Source organism: Kogia breviceps, chromosome 13, assembly GCF_026419965.1.
Source record: "Kogia breviceps isolate mKogBre1 chromosome 13, mKogBre1 haplotype 1, whole genome shotgun sequence".
NCBI lineage: Eukaryota > Metazoa > Chordata > Mammalia > Artiodactyla > Physeteridae > Kogia > Kogia breviceps.
In genome coordinates, this window is record NC_081322.1 from 64146406 (window position 1) to 64165246 (window position 18841).

At 35.0% G+C, this 18841-nt stretch overlaps 1 protein-coding gene across 21 annotated transcripts in view; it reads right to left on the minus strand.

Annotated features, from left to right (window-relative positions):
* Positions 1-18841, minus strand: part of AHI1 (Abelson helper integration site 1) — a 320407-nt gene that overhangs the window by 173819 nt on the left and 127747 nt on the right. The window lies entirely within an intron of this gene.

The window sequence follows — 18841 nt, forward strand, 5'->3', positions numbered from 1 at the left end:
TTCTTGTCTGCTCTTAGTCTTTCTGTTTGGCCGTGTCATACAGAACCAGGAGGTACTAGCTGTCCCCTAAGGTGACACTGACTGCGTAGCAGGTGAAGATGGCAGGCATGTAATCCTCCAGGAAGGCGTGGTTGGCATAATTCGTGGGTAGGCACCTCTTGCCCGCCGCCCAGTCGCCAACCATCATGCACCTGAGCATCACTGCACTGGCCCACGAGCTATGCTGGGTATGGTCCCCCCACCTCCACCAGTCCCTTCCCCGGCTGTGCCTGCCTGCTGCCCCCCAGTAATATTTAACAAGTGAAATCAAATAAGCTTTAGGAAAGTCTCATTTCTCAATTATGTCGAGCAATGTTGGGTCTTTATTATTAAAATAGAAAAAAGAGCAGATAAAAAAAAGTTAGTAGAAAATCAAATTTAACAATAAATCCTGAATTGTACAGAAGTACATTACTAAACATTCAAATGACTCCTTTACTAATAGTGGCACTGGGACTATATTTTATTTCATAAGAAGAATGGAAAAACATATAACCCTACTTCTAGCACCATGTGGTAGAAATACATACAGTCTCTTATGATTATTTCCATGAACACTAAGAAAGACAACTCTAAAGATATTCATAAAAAAGAAACTAAGGTCCTGTTACTTTTAACTGATCTTATCTGGATAATAATAGATTAAGAAAACAGAGATAAAGAAAGTAAATAATTGCACAAAGTTTATTGTCTCTGTACCAGACAAACTATCTTTTCTATCCTGCTACATAATGCTAGTATATATGAACCTTCAACATTTCATCAAACAAATATTTGAAAACATTTAATTCCAAATACCTTCTGGTAAAGTAACTACTAAGGGTAATGGAAAAAAATATGAAACTAGGAATCAAGACAGTAAGTTTCCAGTCCTGCCTGGGCCTCCAAGGCTAAAACATATCATAAAACACTCAAGCTGGATGTCTGTAAACTAAGGGGTTTGGACCAGATGCTCGGTGGTATCCCTTCCAGCTTAAAAATTCTATCATATCAGGTATTCAAGTAAGTATTCCAAAAGAATGGCATTCACAAATTTTAACGTAAATTCAAAATATTAATTTGTTGGATAACAGTGTGTCTGATTATTTGTGATCATACATGAATTAGAAAAGCTTGTTTGTTTGCTACAGTACTACACAGAAAAAGCCTCTTAGTCATAATTAAAGAAGAATAGTGATAAAGTATTTCTTTGGAATTTACTAGTTGGAAATACTTCTTTCTTCTTTGACAAATAGGAATGATTGAACTTTTGGACTTCACAAATAAAGCTACTCATTTTATATGATGATTGGTATTAATGAAACCTCTTCTTACTGGAAATCACAATTCACATACTTTGTTACAGTGAATCATTAGTGCTTCATTGAAAAAGGCTCTAAAATGTATCTTTGTATTGGTTAATTCCTAAAAAAAAAAAAAAAAATCAAGAGAATGATGCAGACCTTTATAGACTGGACTACAGATTTTTGTTTTGTTTTTTGTTACTGAAGAAAGATGATAGTGTACTTTATTTTTCTTGGGAGGGATAGCAAAAGGAGAATTATGAATCATTGGTTTAGACATGGGTGCTCAAAGTGTGGTCTCTAGATTAGCAGTGGCAACATTACCTGGACACTGGTTAGAAATGCAAATTCTTGGGCCCCATTCCAGACCAAATGAAACCATATATTCTGGGGATGGACTCAGTAATCTGTTTTAACAAGGATGCCAGGTGATTCTGATGTACCTTAAGGTTTAATTAACTTTATTTCGATGACCTACTTTATAAAACATGTACATTTATTTTCTGCACACATCAAGTATGTGACGGAATGGTTAAGAAACATAATTTAAAATATAAAACCAAATCTTATAACAAATTATTACGGGCAAAACTTAAAAACGTAAACCTGCTCCTTCTTTCCTATTTTACTTATGTTTCTTAGTTTCCCTCGTAGCACTGAAATGCTGACTAGGTCCAGATTTGAGTAATTTAACATCTAATTTGTCATTTTTTTCAACAAGCTCATGCTCAAACTGCAACTAGGAGTCATAGTAAACATTTCTTAGGTTCCCCTACCATCTCTTAAGGATTAGCAAAATTTTTAAAATAGAAAAACAAGCGAAAATTGAAAGATTAAATCTGTTTATCTAGCAATAATTATTAGATACATATTGTGTCTGAGGTACTCTTATAGGCTGAGGAGACAGAAGTGAACACAGTTCCTGCCCTTGGGATATTCCGTTTTATGTTTCATTGTTTTTGGTCTGGTGGCCCTTTTTAAAAACGGGATACCTTTAGTATTTGTACAAGTTACTCTGCTGTTTCTCTACTTTTTTTTTTTTTTTTTTTTTTTTTTTGCGGTACGCGGGCCTCTCACTGTTGTGGCCTCTCCCGTTGCGGAGCACAGGCTCCTGACGCGCAGGCTCAGCGGCCATAGCTCACGGGCCCAGCCGCTCCATGGCACGTGGAATCTTCCCAGACCAGGGCACGAACCCGTGTCCCCTGCATCGGTAGGCGGACTCTCAACCACTGCGCCACCAGGGAAGCCCTGTTTCTCTACTTTTAAGTTGCCAATAAAGAGTACTAGGGTGCATGCTGATATTGAATATTAAAATAATAATGTACGAATTACTTCAGAAAAGTATAATAAATTTCTTTAAATTCTCTTAACAAACCATGAGCTATGAGTAAATGTAAAATCAGTACAAAAAGAATCAGTTGAAGATAATATTTTTAAACAAAAATAAATTCAAGTATTTGCAAACAACATATTATTATGTTGTTTTATTATATTATTATAAATTATAAATTTTATACTTCACAGTTCAAAGCAGTGGTTTAGAGATTATATACAGAAATATATTCCCTTATGAAAGTGGAATATTCTTTTTTTTTACCCTGTTGCATTTATAACTTGTTTTTATTTTCCTTAGATGATACTTTCCTGGCCAGGTCCCTTCTGTTGCAGTATTGTTATGAGAGGTAGTACAAATTTTTTTAAAAATACATAAACATACAAATTTATAAATACTAAAATAAAAATTATTGATTCAAGTTTGTTAAGGATATAAACACATGAATATATAAATGATAAAAAACTTAAAAATAAACATATAGGGACTTCCCTGGTGGTGCAGTGGTTAAGAATCCACCTGCCAGTACAGGGGACAGGGGTTTGATCCCTGGTCCAGGAAGATCCCACAGGCCGCAGAGCAACTAAGCCCGTGAGCCACAACTACTGAGCCTGTGCTCTAGAGCCCGTGAGCCACAACTACTGAGCCCACATGCCTAGAGCCCGTGCTCCGCAACAAAAGAAGCCACTGCAATGAGAAGCCCGCGCATTGCAATGAAGAGTAGCCCCCACTAGCTGCAACTAGAGAAAGCCCATGTGCAGCAACAAAGACCCAACACAGCCAAAAATAAATAAATAAATAAATTTTAAAAAATAAACATATAGATAGATAAGTAAGTTACACAAGGGTCTTCAAATAGACTTGTATTGTTGCAAAACTAGTTTGGAAAAGCCTATTCTAAAACTGAATGGGCACCTATAGGAACTAAAAAATGTTTCTATGAGCTACATTTACATTTTTCTTTGAGAGTGAGTTATGGGTGCATTTCTCTGTGCTTAAATACACATAATAGAGATAACAGACTTATCACTTAAAAATAACGTAAGGTCTGGAGACAAATCTTTTGAGAATGAAATTAAATCTTTTTAATGCTTAATGGCATCTTCCGGATTTCCTGGGCTCCAACTATAAGTGCAATGAGTTACAGTACTTGATATTTTTGAGAACTACTTAAGAGCACCCCTAAGGACATTTATTAACAGAATTCATTAAATTTATAAATAATTTCTTTTCTTTTTTTTTCCCCTTGATGCGCCATGTAGCTTGTGGGATCTTAGTTCCCTGAACAGGGATTGAACACACGCCCTCGGCAGTGAAAGCACAAAGTCCTAACCACTGGACTGCCAGGGAATTCCCATAATTTATAAACAATTTCTAAAAACATGAATTAACTAGTAACTCATTTATATAATAAATACTTTAGGTGTGTGCTATATATATAGCACTGTACATAGTATGGGAAATATAAAGAAATGCAGCATAAAGTTCTTGACTTGAAGCTGCTTAAGATATAGTTAAGAAAAACATACTATTTCAAATATTATATACTTAAAAATTCTTATCCTGAAAGTTTAATTCACTCATTCTAAAACAAGTATATAAATCTCAGTTTATTTTTTTCTCAGCAACGTATATCTACTGTTATTACCTAATAATCTGCTATGCTATAGATATGTCTGTTTATCTCTCTAGATTTATCTAGAAATATAGGTATCTACCAATTATTTAATGCTTGTTATGTGTCAGGCATGTGCTAAGCATTTTACACTATATATGTATGCATGTGTGTATGTGTACATACACACAAATGTACACACACATATATATTTGTGTACATACACATGTTCACACATATGTTCATAAACACCCTATTTAGTATTTAGCATGCCTTTGTTTCCTTAATTATAAACTAAAAGAATTATTACTTGTCTAAATCACACAGTTTGGCAGATTCTAGATTTTAGAAGGTTTGCTTTTCTCCTAAATCTATGCTCTTAATCACTAAACCTACATATTTAAGTTTGAAGTTAGAGGCCTCCGTGGAACCAAGTAAACATAAGTCTGCTTGGTTCACTGCTTATAACTTTCGCTAAGATTTATGCCAAAAGAAGGACCTTTAAGACTTGGTATTTCTATTATAGAAGGCACCTGAAGAATATGATCAAAGCACTTTTCTTCATATTATCTTCTCAGTTACAATTTGTTGAGGCTATCAAGCTGGGAAGTTATATGGTAAACTGAAATAAGGCCAGAGTGATGGCAGACATATGTATACTAACAGGTGTGTCCATCTGATCACTATAGTTTATATTTACACTTATACTGAAATGACTAGGCATTGTTAATTTGGAAAGGCTTCGTGAAGGAATCTTGAGTAATAAATTTAAATGGAAAGAGAAAAGCTTTTTAGGCTGCTGATAGTAAGACATCAATAATTAACTGCTCATCTTATTTAAACACTGAGGCTTGTCTATTTCTAATCCTAATGTCAATCCAAATATTCTGGGAAAAGCTCATGTACACACATGTGAGTATTTGGATTAGGGAGGAAAAAGACAAGAATATAATAGAAGGATAATGAAGAAGCTTGATGGAAAACATCTTTATTTTAGCATATAAATATAATTATGATACATACAGAGATGTAGACGGTCAAGTAAGGGGCTCTAAAACCAAACAAACAGTATTTCAAATGGCAAAATAGAAATCAGCAAATAGAATTTTAAAGAAGCAACTAGAAAACACTGAACTTAAGAACAAATGAGTAGAGGGGAAGCACTTCTGGAATGGGAGAGTAATGAAAATTGGCTCTTCCATAAAATCAAGAAAACTGGCAAAAATGTCAAAATCAACTTTTATGAACTTGAAAAATTAGCCAAAGGACTGCAATAATCCAAAGAGCATGTATTGCAGAAAAACAGTTGGATCTTGGTAAAAAACATCAAGTTTTGTGGAATTTTAACCTGCCCTATTCCCATTACTCTCTTGCCAGCCCCATGGTAGCTTTAAAAACAGACTGACAACCATGGTTAACTGTGAAAACTATCAGGTCAGCAGTCACTGGAGAGGGCAGAATAGGTTCAGAGTGCCTATAAATCCCCATCTCCAGAGAAGTGCCACTATATGACCTAGGTGGCAGCCCCTGAAAAGCTCCATTCTCAGGACTTGTCTTTATTTGATGTGACTCAGAGTCAGCTGTTTGAACAGCCATATCCCTCGAGCATCTGTCAAAAAACATCAGTGGCAACTTAGGTGGTGATACATGTTATGACAAGTAAGGAACTGACCAAAAAATTAAAAGGAAAAACTGGGAAATAACATGCCTATCTATAGGGTTTGCTGAAAAGCATCAACAGATTCCTGGAAATCTAGAAGGCCATGGGCGTGTGCAAAACTCTGTGTATGCCCAGGAAAGACCAGAGAAGGCTCAAATCTTTCATCTCTGCGGACCTTGACAGTCGATGCAAGCAGAAAGTGAAGTCTAAGTATGGTAGAGTTAGGAACTGCACGTTGAAGCACTAAAAACATGTCCTAACACACACATAGAGCCCTGTGGAAAAGGTCCTCAGCATTTAAGGAAATCTTAATACAGTCATTAGCTGACCACTAAGCTAACCAAGCAGACACTTTAGTGGTTGTGCAACACAAAAAGTACAGTCTTTAAAGAATTACTCCAGGAAAGTCCCTAATTAAACAAAGAGTAACAGTAATAATAACAAAAATGACAAATCATAGGGAAGTGGGGGTAGAAAATCTGATTTTTAAGTTTGCCACATTATATTATCTCAAATGTCCAGTTACAAGACATGTAAAGAAAGAGTAAAGTATAACCCTAATAGGAGTCAAAGAAGTCAATAGAAATTGTCCCTGAGAAAGTCCAGATGTTGGAATTACTAGACAAAAACTTTAGATTGGTATATATATATGTTCAAAGACCTAAGGGAAACCATGTCTAAAGAATTAAGAGACTGGATATATGTATACGTATAACTGATTCACTTTGCTGTACAGCAGAAACTAACAAAACATTGTAAATCAACTATAGTACAACAAAAATTTTAAAAAAGAATTAAGGGAAAATAAGAATGCTATCTCAGCAAATTGAAAACATCAATAAAAGGAAAGAATTAAAAAACAAACAGAAATTCTAGAGTTGAAAAGTACAATATTCACGAGAGGGGCTCAATAGTAGATTTGAACTGGCAGAGGAAAGAATCAGTGAACTTTTACACTGATAAGTCTGAGGAACAGAAAGAAACAAGAATGAAGAAAAATGACAGAGCCTCAGACACCTATGGGCTGTCATCAAGTGTACCAAAATATGAATAATGGGAGACCCCAAAAGAGAAAAAACAGAAGAAGGGAAGAAAGAATAGTTGAAGAAATAATGGCCCAAACTTCCCAAATTTGATCAAAAATATTAATCTGCACATCCAAGAGCCTAAATAAACACCAACTAGGATAAACTCAGAAAGATCCACACCTAGACATATCATAGCCAAACTACTGAAGCCCAAGAATCTTGAAAGCAGCGAGAGAAAAACAACTCATCACACAGAAGGATTCTCAATAAGATTCACAATAAATTTCTCATCGGAAACCTTGGAGTTCAGAAGTTAGTAAGATGATGCTTTCAACAATAAGTGTGGAAAGAAGACTCAACCTACTATTCAATATCCAGCAAAACTACCATGTAAAAAAGAAGAAATTAATACATCCCAGATAAATGATAACAGAGAGTTTGTTGCTAGTAGACCTGCCCTTCAAGAAAAACTAATGGGAGTCCTTCAGGTTGCAACAAGAGAGCACTTAACAGTAACTCAAATCCACATAAAGAAATAAAGAGCACTGAAAAAGGTAATTACATAAGTAAATACAAAGGACAGTACAAATGTACTTTTTGGGAAACTCCTCATGTAAATTAAAAGGCAACTTTGTAAAGAATTATAGAAATGTGTTGATGGGCTTACAATGTATAAATAAGAGTGTCATGCATGGACTTACATATAGTACCAAATGTAAAATAGATAACTAGTGGGAAGCAGCTGCATAGCACAGGGAGATCAGCTTGGTGCTTTGTGACCACCTAGAGGGGTGGGATGGGGAGGGTGGGAGATGCAAGAGGGAGGAGATATGGGGATATATGTATATGTATAGCTGATTCACTTTGTTATAAAGCAGAAACTAACACATCATTGTTAAGCAATTATACTCCAATAAAGATGGTAAAAAAAAAAAAGATGTAATTTGTACAACCATAATTGCACAAAGGAGGTAGAAGGGAAAATGACTGTATTAAAGTTTTTACATACTATTAAAATTAAGTTGGTATTAATCCAAACTATATTGTTTTAAGATGTTAATTGTAATTCTCAGGGTAACTACTAAGAAAACAACTCAAGTAAATACACAAAAAGAAAAAGGGGTTTAAATTGGTATATTAAAAATATTACTTGAATCAAAAAAAGTGAGTAATGAAAGAGGAAAGCAGCAAAAAAATACATCACACCTAAAGAAAACAAAACCAAATTGTAGACTTAATTCTATCTTATCAGTAATTAAATTAAATGTAAATGGATTAAGCACGCCAAATGGAAAGCAGAGATTATCAGAATGGAAAAAAGACATGATCAAACCATCTGCTGTCTACAAGAGGAACATTTTAGATTAAAGACACAATAAAGTTGAAAAGGATGAAAAAGATATGCCATATAAACAGAAACCAAAAGAGAGCTGGAGAGCCTATTCTGATACCAGGTAAAATATAATTAAAGACAAAAACTGTCAGTAAAGATAAAGAAGGACATTTTAAATGATAAAAGGGTCAATCAATCAGGAAGCTATAAATAAGTATGAATATATATGCACCTAAAAAGCCTCAAGATCCATAAGGCAAAATGGACAGAATTGAAAGATGAAATAGATTATTCAACAATAGTTGTTGAGACTTCAATACTCCACTTTCTATAATGACTAGAACTAGGCAGATCAACATGGAAACAGAAGACTTGATCAACACTAAAAACCAGTTAGATCTAACAGACATCTATAGAACACTCCACCTAATAAAAGCAGAATACATATTCTTCTTAAGTGCATGTAGAACATTCTCTAGTATAGACAATATGCTAGGCTATAAAATAAGCCTTAAAAAAAAAAACTTGAATGACAGAAAGTATGTCTCCAACCACAATGAAATGAAAATAGAAATCAGTAACAGAAAGACAATTGGGAAATTGTGTCGTAATTAAACAACACACTCCTAAATACCAATGGGTCAAAGAAGAGAACATCAGGGAAATTTTTAAAAGATAAATGAAAAGATAAACACAACATACCAAAATGTATGGGAAGCAGCAAAAGCAATGATCTGAGGACATTTTATAGCTGTAAATGCTTTAATTGAGAAAAAAGTCAAATCAATAAGCTAACCTTATACTTTAAAACTAGAAAAATAAAACTAAACCCAAAGCAAGTAGAAGGAAGGAAATGATAAATATTAGTATGGAAATAAAAGACAACAAATAGAAAAAGAATAGAGAAAATTAACAAAACCAATAATTGGTTCTTTGAAAGATCAAGAAAATTAACAAAACTTTAGCTAGACTGACCAAGGGTGGTGGAGTGGAAGGTATAACACCTAAATTAATAAAATCAGGAATAAGAGAGAAGATATCACTATTGGCCTTAGAGAAATATAAAGGATTATAATGGAGTGCTATTATCAACTGTATGTTAACAAATTAAATAGTCCAGATGAAAGGGACAAATTCCTAGAAAGAGACAACTTAAATGTGACTGAAGAAGAAGATGAACATCTGAATAGACCTTAAGAGAAAAGAGATTGAATTAACAATTATAAAAATTTCCACAAAGAGAAGCCCAGGTACAAAATGCAGCATTGGCAAACTGTACCAAATGTTTAAAGAAGAAATAATGTCAATCTTTTCCAAAACTCTTCCAAAAAATAAAAGAGAAATGAACACTTTCCAACTCATTCTATGAAGTCAGTATTATCATGATCCCAAAGCTGGACAAGAAAACTACACACTTCTTATGAATACTGATGTAAAAACATCAATAAAATACTAGTAAACAGAATCTACAACATATAAAAAGGATTATACACCATGACAAGTGGGATTTATCCCAGAAATGATAGTCTGCTTTAACATATGACAATCAGTCTATGTAATAGACCATATTAATAGCATTAAGGACAAACCCCACATAGTCATCTCAATAAATACAGAAAAAGCATTTAACAAAATCCAACATCCTTTCCTGATAAAAACACTCAACAAAGTAAGAATATAAGGGAACTGCTTCAACCTGATAAAGGTTATTCACAAAAGCGCACAGCTAACAACATACTTAATGGTCAAAGACTGATAGCTTTTCCCCTAAGATTAGGAGCAAGAGAAGACACAGACCCTCACCCTTGCTATTTCAACACTGTACTGGAGATTCCAGCCAGTAAATTAGGCAAGAAAAAGAAAGGTATCAAGATGGAAAGAAAGAAGTAGAACTATATTAACAGATGAAATGACCTTGTATATAGACAATCTCAAGGAATCCACAAAAAATCCTCCGAAACATCTTATAGAAGTAGTAAACACATTCAGTAAGGTTGCAGAATACAGGTGAACATAAAAAATCAATTATATTTTTAAACCTGAGGAATGAACAATCTGAATATAAGATTTGGTTTTACATACTACAAACAAAATGTCATTGAAAGAAATGAAAGTAGACCAATATAAATTGAAAGACCCATGTTACTAGATTGGAAGACTTAATATACTGTTAAGATGAAAATCCTCCATTTTGATCTACAGATTCAACGTAATACCTATTAAAAATTTTGCAGAAACTGAGAAGGTGATTTTAAGATTCATATGGAAATGCAAGGGACCTAGAATAGAAAAATAATCTGGAAAGAGAACAAAGCTGGAGGACAAGCTCTGCTTTTAAAACTTACTACAAAGCTACAGCAATTAAAACAGTGGATTACTGACATAAAGATAGGCAAATGAATCAATGCAACAGAATTGAGAGTCCAGATATAAGCCCTTACATTCATGGTCAACTGATTTTTGAAAAGGGTGCCGAGACCATTAAATGGGGAAATAATAGTCTTTTCAATAAATGGTGCTGGGAAAACTGGACAGACACATGCAAAAAAATAAAGTTCCATCCCTAACTCACACCATATATAAAAATTAACTCTAAATGGATTATAGACTTAGAGGTAAGAGCTAAATGTATAAAACTCTCTGAGAACACACAGAAGTAAATCTTTGTGACCTTAGATCAGACAATTGTTTCTTAGATATGGTAACAAAAGTAACAAAAGAAAAGAGTAATCAAACTTCATAAAAATTTTTAAAAAATTTTGTGCTTCAAAGGACATGATCAAGCAAGAGAAAAAGACAACCTACAGAACAGGAGAAAATATCTGCAAATCACGTATCTGATAAGAGACTTGTATCCAGAGTATATAAAGAACTCTTACAAGTCAATACTAAGACAAACCCAATTAGATATAAATAATATGAATATATCTATATTATATCTATATTTATGTATGAGTTACATAATTTATACAGTTGATTTTACATAATATATATTTATATGCTATATTCCTGGCACATGGTAGGTATATAATATGTGTCAGGTATAATTATTATTATTCATCTCCTAGAGTTCTTTGAGTTATCACAGAGGAATGGTGTTTTAAAATAAAAATATTTCTATAGGACACCCGCAACTATAAATGTGATCCTATTTTCCAAATTAAATGTAGATGTGCTAACTTCAACTCCATGTCTAAAAACAAAACTGTATTGTCACCCTTGGTATAATAAGATCTGATTCTCATATATACATACATACATAAATACATAACACAGTCATTAAAATATAACCTACTTATACAATTATATAGTAAAACATAATTTGCCCAACTAGAAAATGGGCAAAGGATTTGAATAAATTATCCAAAGAAGATATACAAATAGCACTGCAAAAGATGTTCCCATCATTAATTATTAAGAAAATGTATATCAAAATCAGGAGATATAACTTTTCATTCAAAAAATTGGCTATAATAAAAAAGACAGTAACAAGTGTTGGTGAGGATGTGGAGAAATTGAAACTCTCATACTTGGCTGGTGGGATTGTAAAATGGTTCAGGCACCTTAGAGAACGTTTTGGCAGTTCCTCAAAATGTTAAATACAGAGTTACCATATGACACAGCAATTTCATTACTAAATATACACCCAAGAGAATTGAAAACCTATGTCTACACAAAAACCTGTATGTAAATGTTCACACAGCATTATTCACAATAGCTAAAAATGGAAGCAACCCAAATGCTCATCAATGAATTAGAGGATAAATAAAATGTGGCATATCCATATAATAGACTATTATTCAGCCATAAAAAGGAATGAAATTCTGATGCATGCTATGACGTGCATGATCTTTGAAAGCATGCTAAGTGAAAGAAGCCAGATACAAAAGGTCATGTATGATATGACTGCATTTATATAAAATCCAGAATAGGCAAATCCACAGAGATAGGAAGTAGATTAGTATTTGCCAGGGGCTAGGGGGAGAAGGCAATGTAGGTGGGTGGGTGGCTACTACTGAGTATGGGATTTCTTTTTGGGGTGAGGAATATATAGGTGGGTGGGTGGCTACTACTGAGTATGGGATTTCTTTTTGGGGTGAGGAATTTGTTTTAAAATTAGACACTGATGATGGGTACAAAACTATGAATATATATACTAAAACCCAATGAATTGTAGACTTTAAAAGAGTGAACATTTTGCTATGTGAATTATATCCAAATAAAGCTGTTATAAAAAAAGAACATCATAGAAATTATGGTTATGGAAGGTGAAGTTAGTCAGAATAAAGGAACAGATACAAGCAAAACCACAGAGATGGAGACCATAGCGATTCATGTCAGAGAGGGGAGTCTTGATTCTGGCTATGGAAATGGACAAAAGAGGTTAGACTGTGATAATATAACAGAAGAGGAAAGCAATACATGTGGTACATATGAGAAATAGATAAGCTTAATATATTACCAAGGTTTTGTCAGTAAGAACTAAGCAGTTGGTAGTACCAGTGACAGAAGATTAAAGTGGAAAGGCCCAATATAAGTCCCAGGAAAGACAGGAATTTTATTGAGCTGTACTCATTTTCAGGTTCTTTGGTTCCCAAGTGGTTAACAGCCTAAGTATTTATTATGAAGATTTTTCTAGTAGAATGGAGAAAGGAAAGAATAATTAAGATTAGAAACATCAAATGAGGAGTCATTCATGCTTAGGTACCAGCTGACACTTGGGTGTGTACAATGAGTTTTACAAGTAGGTCTCAAGGAAGAAGGGACAAAGCCCAATCACCTCATTCTTGGGTGATACAATTACCTTTTCATTCCTGTTCTTTTTAGTCCTGTTCTTCAAACAGCTGTCTGTGGCATGTGGGTAGCAAGCATAGTTTGAAGTGTAACAGGTGCTTGTAATTTCCTTTCTCAAGGTCACAGGTGACTCTGCCAGTGCACTAGAAAAACCACAGCTTCTGGGCCCCTTTCTTCCCACCAAACCCCAAGATCCCCTTCTCACATCCAGATTACTCTCTGTTACTTATGTGTCTTTAACCCACCCCAGAGCTTTGAGAATTGAAGTGCCACTGTTCTGAGGAAATCTAAGACTCTATCCACTAACCCCAAACCATATCTGATTAAAACTCCTTGGTGTGTGGACGGGATGTTTTCCAAGAAAAAAATTCTGCAGTTGGCTTGCTCAGATAACATCCATGGTAGATGGCAAAGAGGGAGGAATCTGTATTTGGCTCTGTCCTGTCCTCAAGGTCTTCATGACCCTTCTTGGCTGTCATTCTGGTCAGCCCTACCAGTATTGCTCAGTTGTCTACTCTCTTCATTTGCACCCCTGCCTAATGCCATTACAAGATACAGTGATGATACAAAGATCAGAGGAGACAATACACACTATGAAGCAGGGTTTTTAAAACTAAAAATTGTTTTTATAAGTGTTAATTGCTGTTAATATTATCTGAACTGTTCCCAGTTTCCACAGAATCTGCCTTGTGCCACTCAGTGACATTTGAGTTTAATGGTTTAATCATATAAACTTATTCTGCTCTTAATATTTTTGGCTCATCTACCATAATGCATTAACATATTCAATTTAAATGTTTCTAAAAGACTCTTAAAGACCTTTTATGTTTCAGTTTCCCTACTGGTGAATGATGATGATGATGATGATGGTGGTGATGATGATGATAATGATGATGATACTTTTATCATACAGAATTATGACATTCATAAGATATCCTACAGAAGACACTTTGCACAGTGCCTGGTACATAGTGAGGGCCCCATAAATGTTAGAGGTATGATTGTTATTACTCAGCTCCTAAAGTTATTTATCGAAGAGGAATGGCGTTTTGTAGTGAAGTATTTCTGTAGTACTATAAACGTAACCATATTTTCCAAACAAAATATAGATCTACTAACTCCAACTCATTCTGAAAAGAAAATGTGTTTCTGGGTTTGGCAAAATAAGCTTTGAATCCATAAAGTGCCCTCAGAAAAGTCTACTCATGTTGCCATAAGATATTACCAGGCAGAGATATGGTGACAAGAAAACTTTATGAAGTTTAATTTAAAACACAGAAGTTTCGTTCCCTCTAGGGATTTATCTTACTTACTCTTTATGCATTAAACTAATCTGTGACCCAATAATGTGGTTATACCAAGGGGTGTCTGCATGACTGGCTGCTGCATTATGATCTCTGCCGAAGACTGATCTCTGGGGACGCTGAGAAGATGGCAGGATAAAGGGCATCACAGGAAGAAGAGATCTGGGAAACTCGTGTATATTTATCAAGGTAAGAAAAGAATCTATGGAACATCTGGAGTGCCAGATGGTAAATGCCCATGTAGGCAGGAAGAAGAGAGGACTAGTTTGATAACTTTTGATTAAATTTTCCCAAAATGGAAAATAATATTCCATAAAATGATGAGTCTGAAAAGTTTTTCTAAATAATTGCTTCATTTTATGGCATGATCAACTCAAGTTTTGGTTTCTGTTATGTACTATATTCAATGCTTCCTCACAGGGATCAAATTTTATATTGCTTAAAAGGAAAACTTCAAGTAATCACCAAATCTTATTTTAAAAGACAGGTAAGTAAATGCTTTGCTAAAGGACAATGCAATGTAACGTTGAAACTGCTTTTAAACATTAACATGCCCCCCCCAAATGACTTTTATTTATAAGGCATTTTGTTGATAAATAAAAACTTAAATTGACCACATGTAAAGAAATTGTTGCCATTTTGATTTTGTTCATTGTTCAATATTTTCCTCATGTTGTGAATAAAGACAATAAATAAGGGGCATTATAAAATTTGGTCATGTTACAGAGTTCAGGAGTGAGTGACCATGGCTGAAAAAAATCAGCATTCAAAAGAAAAATGAGTCAAAAATAAACTGATGAAATTCAACAAGGATAAATGGACCACTGCACTTAGGGTTAAATGGTAATAGTGGAAAGCTGAGAGATTACTGTGTGCTGGACACTGTACTCAGTGCTGGAAACAGCACTAATGAGGTGGGTACTATTATTATCTCCATTCTAGAGATAGGGATACTGAGGCACAAGTAGGTAAATAATGGGAAGACAGGTCTTGACAGTAAATCTTTAAAATATCAAGAAGTTATGGTAGGTCATAATTCAATATCAAACACAGTATGCAGATTATAGAAACCAATAATATCACTATTTTTCATATCACAACTAGAATATTAAATCTAGTTCAGGATGTCACTTTTCCAAAGAATATGAACAAACTGGATGGAATCAGTATAGATTAAGTAGAAGAAAATGGATAGAGTTAGTCTAAAAAAGAGAATGTCAAGATGAAACAGACACTCTCAAGCATCTCAAGAGCTGTGTTTATAGCAGAGGAAATTGATTTGTTCTATAACGATCTAGAAGCAGAGTAAAACCAAGGTACTAATCATTTGTAGGTAAAGCAGAAAACTTAATTAATGAAAACACAGTGTTTCTAAGGTAGAAGTAGTTTTTTGTTTTCCAGGAAAGAACGTATCCACAAGGGGACTTTTTTTTGTAACCAGTGACACATCCTTCTCATATGTTGAAGCTAAATGACTAAAAATGTGTAGAGATTAGAAATGTCTCAATACACTTATCAAAATATCCCATTATTAGCAGATAATGTAGTCTTTGGCAAATATCAAGAACTTCAGAGGCTCTTAGGTAACATGTTAATTAAAAAGAAAAGAATTTCCTGGCTCTGTATGTACCATCTGTGTGACCCTAGTGAAGACTCTTCACTTTTCAGTGCCTCAGTTTCATAATTTATAAAATTGGGATGGATAATAATACCTATCTAAGATTATGCAGATGAAAAGAAAGTAGATATAAAACAATTCTTCACTTGTATTAGCAGTTCTTGAAGCTACTAAATTAGACATTAGCAAAAGGCATTTCAGCTTTTTTCTAAAATGACTCAGTCTTTCCAACTGATTATGAGAAAGCCTGCCTCTGATGGGTCTAAACTTGTAACATGCAAAAATAAATCTTCTGCGATCTTATTGACATCATTCATCTATTTATTAACTGCACATTGGCTAATCTGCATTACAGAAACACAGACTGTACTTAAAATGACAGTAAGTACTACTCCAAAGAAACAGGTTAGGGGGTGAAGTAAATGTTTGCGGCAGGGCATATCACCACCTCCCCTTATGGCATTTAACAGAGCTCCTGCTTCCTGGCTCCTGTCTTCCCAGTTTAAGTTCCTGAGGAAACAGCCTCCCTTCCAGCACTTGCTCGTTTTGCTGCTCTCAGGGGAAAAAAATGACCAAAATAATTCCTCTGGAGTCAGGTCTCATGGGAACCACGTGTTCATACTTCTAGACATTTCACTAGAGCTTGAGTAAGGACGTACTTCAGCTGGAGTCTAAAATGGAATGATGTTAATTTCTTTAGTTTTTTAATGCTTTAGATGTACTGTTTTAGAATATTTATGCACTTTTGAATTGTTCTTGATTCATAGTTTTGACTAGCCGATTCCTCAAGTTCTACCATTTTGTGTAACTGAACATGACTTTATTTGTGTTGGGAAAGATAGTGAAAGACATTGAAATGGGCGAAAAAGATTACTGGTTGCTCTTTCAATAGAACCCTAGGAAGCCAGACCAGTGCCCTTCCTTTTCCCCACTGCACTGCACATTCTCTCTAACCCCTGCTGGCTAAATTACTCAGTTATCCGAACACCATATCCTACTGCCTGGCATCATTTCGCCAAGCCCTGGGCTTATGAAGGTGGAGAGATTTGGTCTGTAATGAAAGGACTTAGTTTTTGATCTACTGACAACAACTAACCCACGTCTACTAATTAAGCAGCATGAAATTTCCAATAGCAATGGTGGTGATGGGCATTCGTGAGTTGACCCGGTGGACACGACTGCCACGTGTATAATATATGGGTGAATTCTAACTGAATCCTGAGAATAGGAAGAATGAGAGAAACGATGAGTGAGCATTCAAGCGATGACTATCAGAAATTTGCTTAGTTTTTCTTCTTTAATATGTTGTCCTGGCACAGTAAGAGCAGATGAAAAAGACCCAAAGCAGACCTAAAAGATCAACTTCTTCAACTTTCCTCATTTTACCAACTAGAGAAGTTTTAAATACTTAGTAAGGAATCTTGCTACAACTGCCTTACTCTACTCCTTTGTCTAATGCTAAAATACAGTGTGCATCCTTCTCCACATTTATGTTCCTGAATTTTTCCTTCCATCTGAGACATTTTTTGAAAGTAATAATGTTGCATAAATACTAAAGCTTAATTTTTCACTTTTGAAGAGCACGGAAAAAGAAACATTTACTTCACATTCTATATAGGTTCCTTTCATGGTAGCCCTTTTGGAAAAACATTACTTTCTTTTGTGAAATGAGTCAGCAATATACACACAAGGCTAAGTTAAATGCTATTCTATTTTCCATCCTCCTCTCGTAACAGGTTTTCCGAATTGTTTCCAGTTCATCATGCCTCCTAATGTTACCATCTAGCTTCCTTTCTGCTTCCATTCTCCAAAACTTTTCTGACTACCTATGATGGCACAAAACCTCCAGTTAGACTCCCTTGGCTTCCAAGATGCTACACTATTCCTGACTTCCTATGTCTCTCTTCTGTGAGGGCTCTTTTTCCAACCTTCTGAATATGGACATCCCTGAAGTCCAGTCTAGCTCTTTGTGCTTATTTATTTCTATAGTTTCAGCCTATATTCATTGATTCATTTAAGCTGTATCTACTGACAGTCTATAAGCAATGGTGACTAAAGCAGACATGGTCCCTACTTTCATGACACTTACATCCATTCTATTGAGGAAGACAAGAGATAAACATGAAAATAACTGAACAAAAAAATTACAAATTGGGATAAGTATTCAGAAGGAAAAAAAAAGGTGCAATAAAAAGACTAAGTGGGGAGTATCTATTTCAGATAGAATGGTGAAGGAAGAGCCTCTGAAAAGCTGACATTTACTGGGATCTAAAGAAAAAGCCCATTATGCAAAAGGGGGTGTATATTCCTGGCAGAGAGACCAAATGTTCAAAGCTGATAGGTGAGTAGGAGAAAGGCTGGCTGTGTTCCAGAAACTCAGAGCAAAGAGTATCATAAGGTGATGTTGAAGAGGTAGGCAGAGACCAGATCAGGCAAGGCCTGGTAGGCCCCAGGAAAGGGTTTGGGTTTTATTCTACAAGTAAGGAGAAGTTATTGAAGAGTGTTAATGAGGCGAGGGATAACCCATTCTGACTTATATTTTTAAAAGATCACTCTGGCTGCCATGACTTACAGAATCAATGAATAAAGGGATCACACATTCAGGATTGCCCAAGACAATCCCAGTTTATATGCCTGTTGTCCTGGTGTAACTGGATTTCTGCATCGACAGCAGGAGACAGTCACAATATGCGATAAATAAATAAATAAATACATAAACACACTTTAAAAAATGAAAAGAGAAAAAGAAAGAAGGTTGGTCAAGAGGCACGCAGGTCACTGCGGCAACCTTCAACAGACTCCTTTGTTCCCAGTGTCCCTGCCCTAGCTGGGAC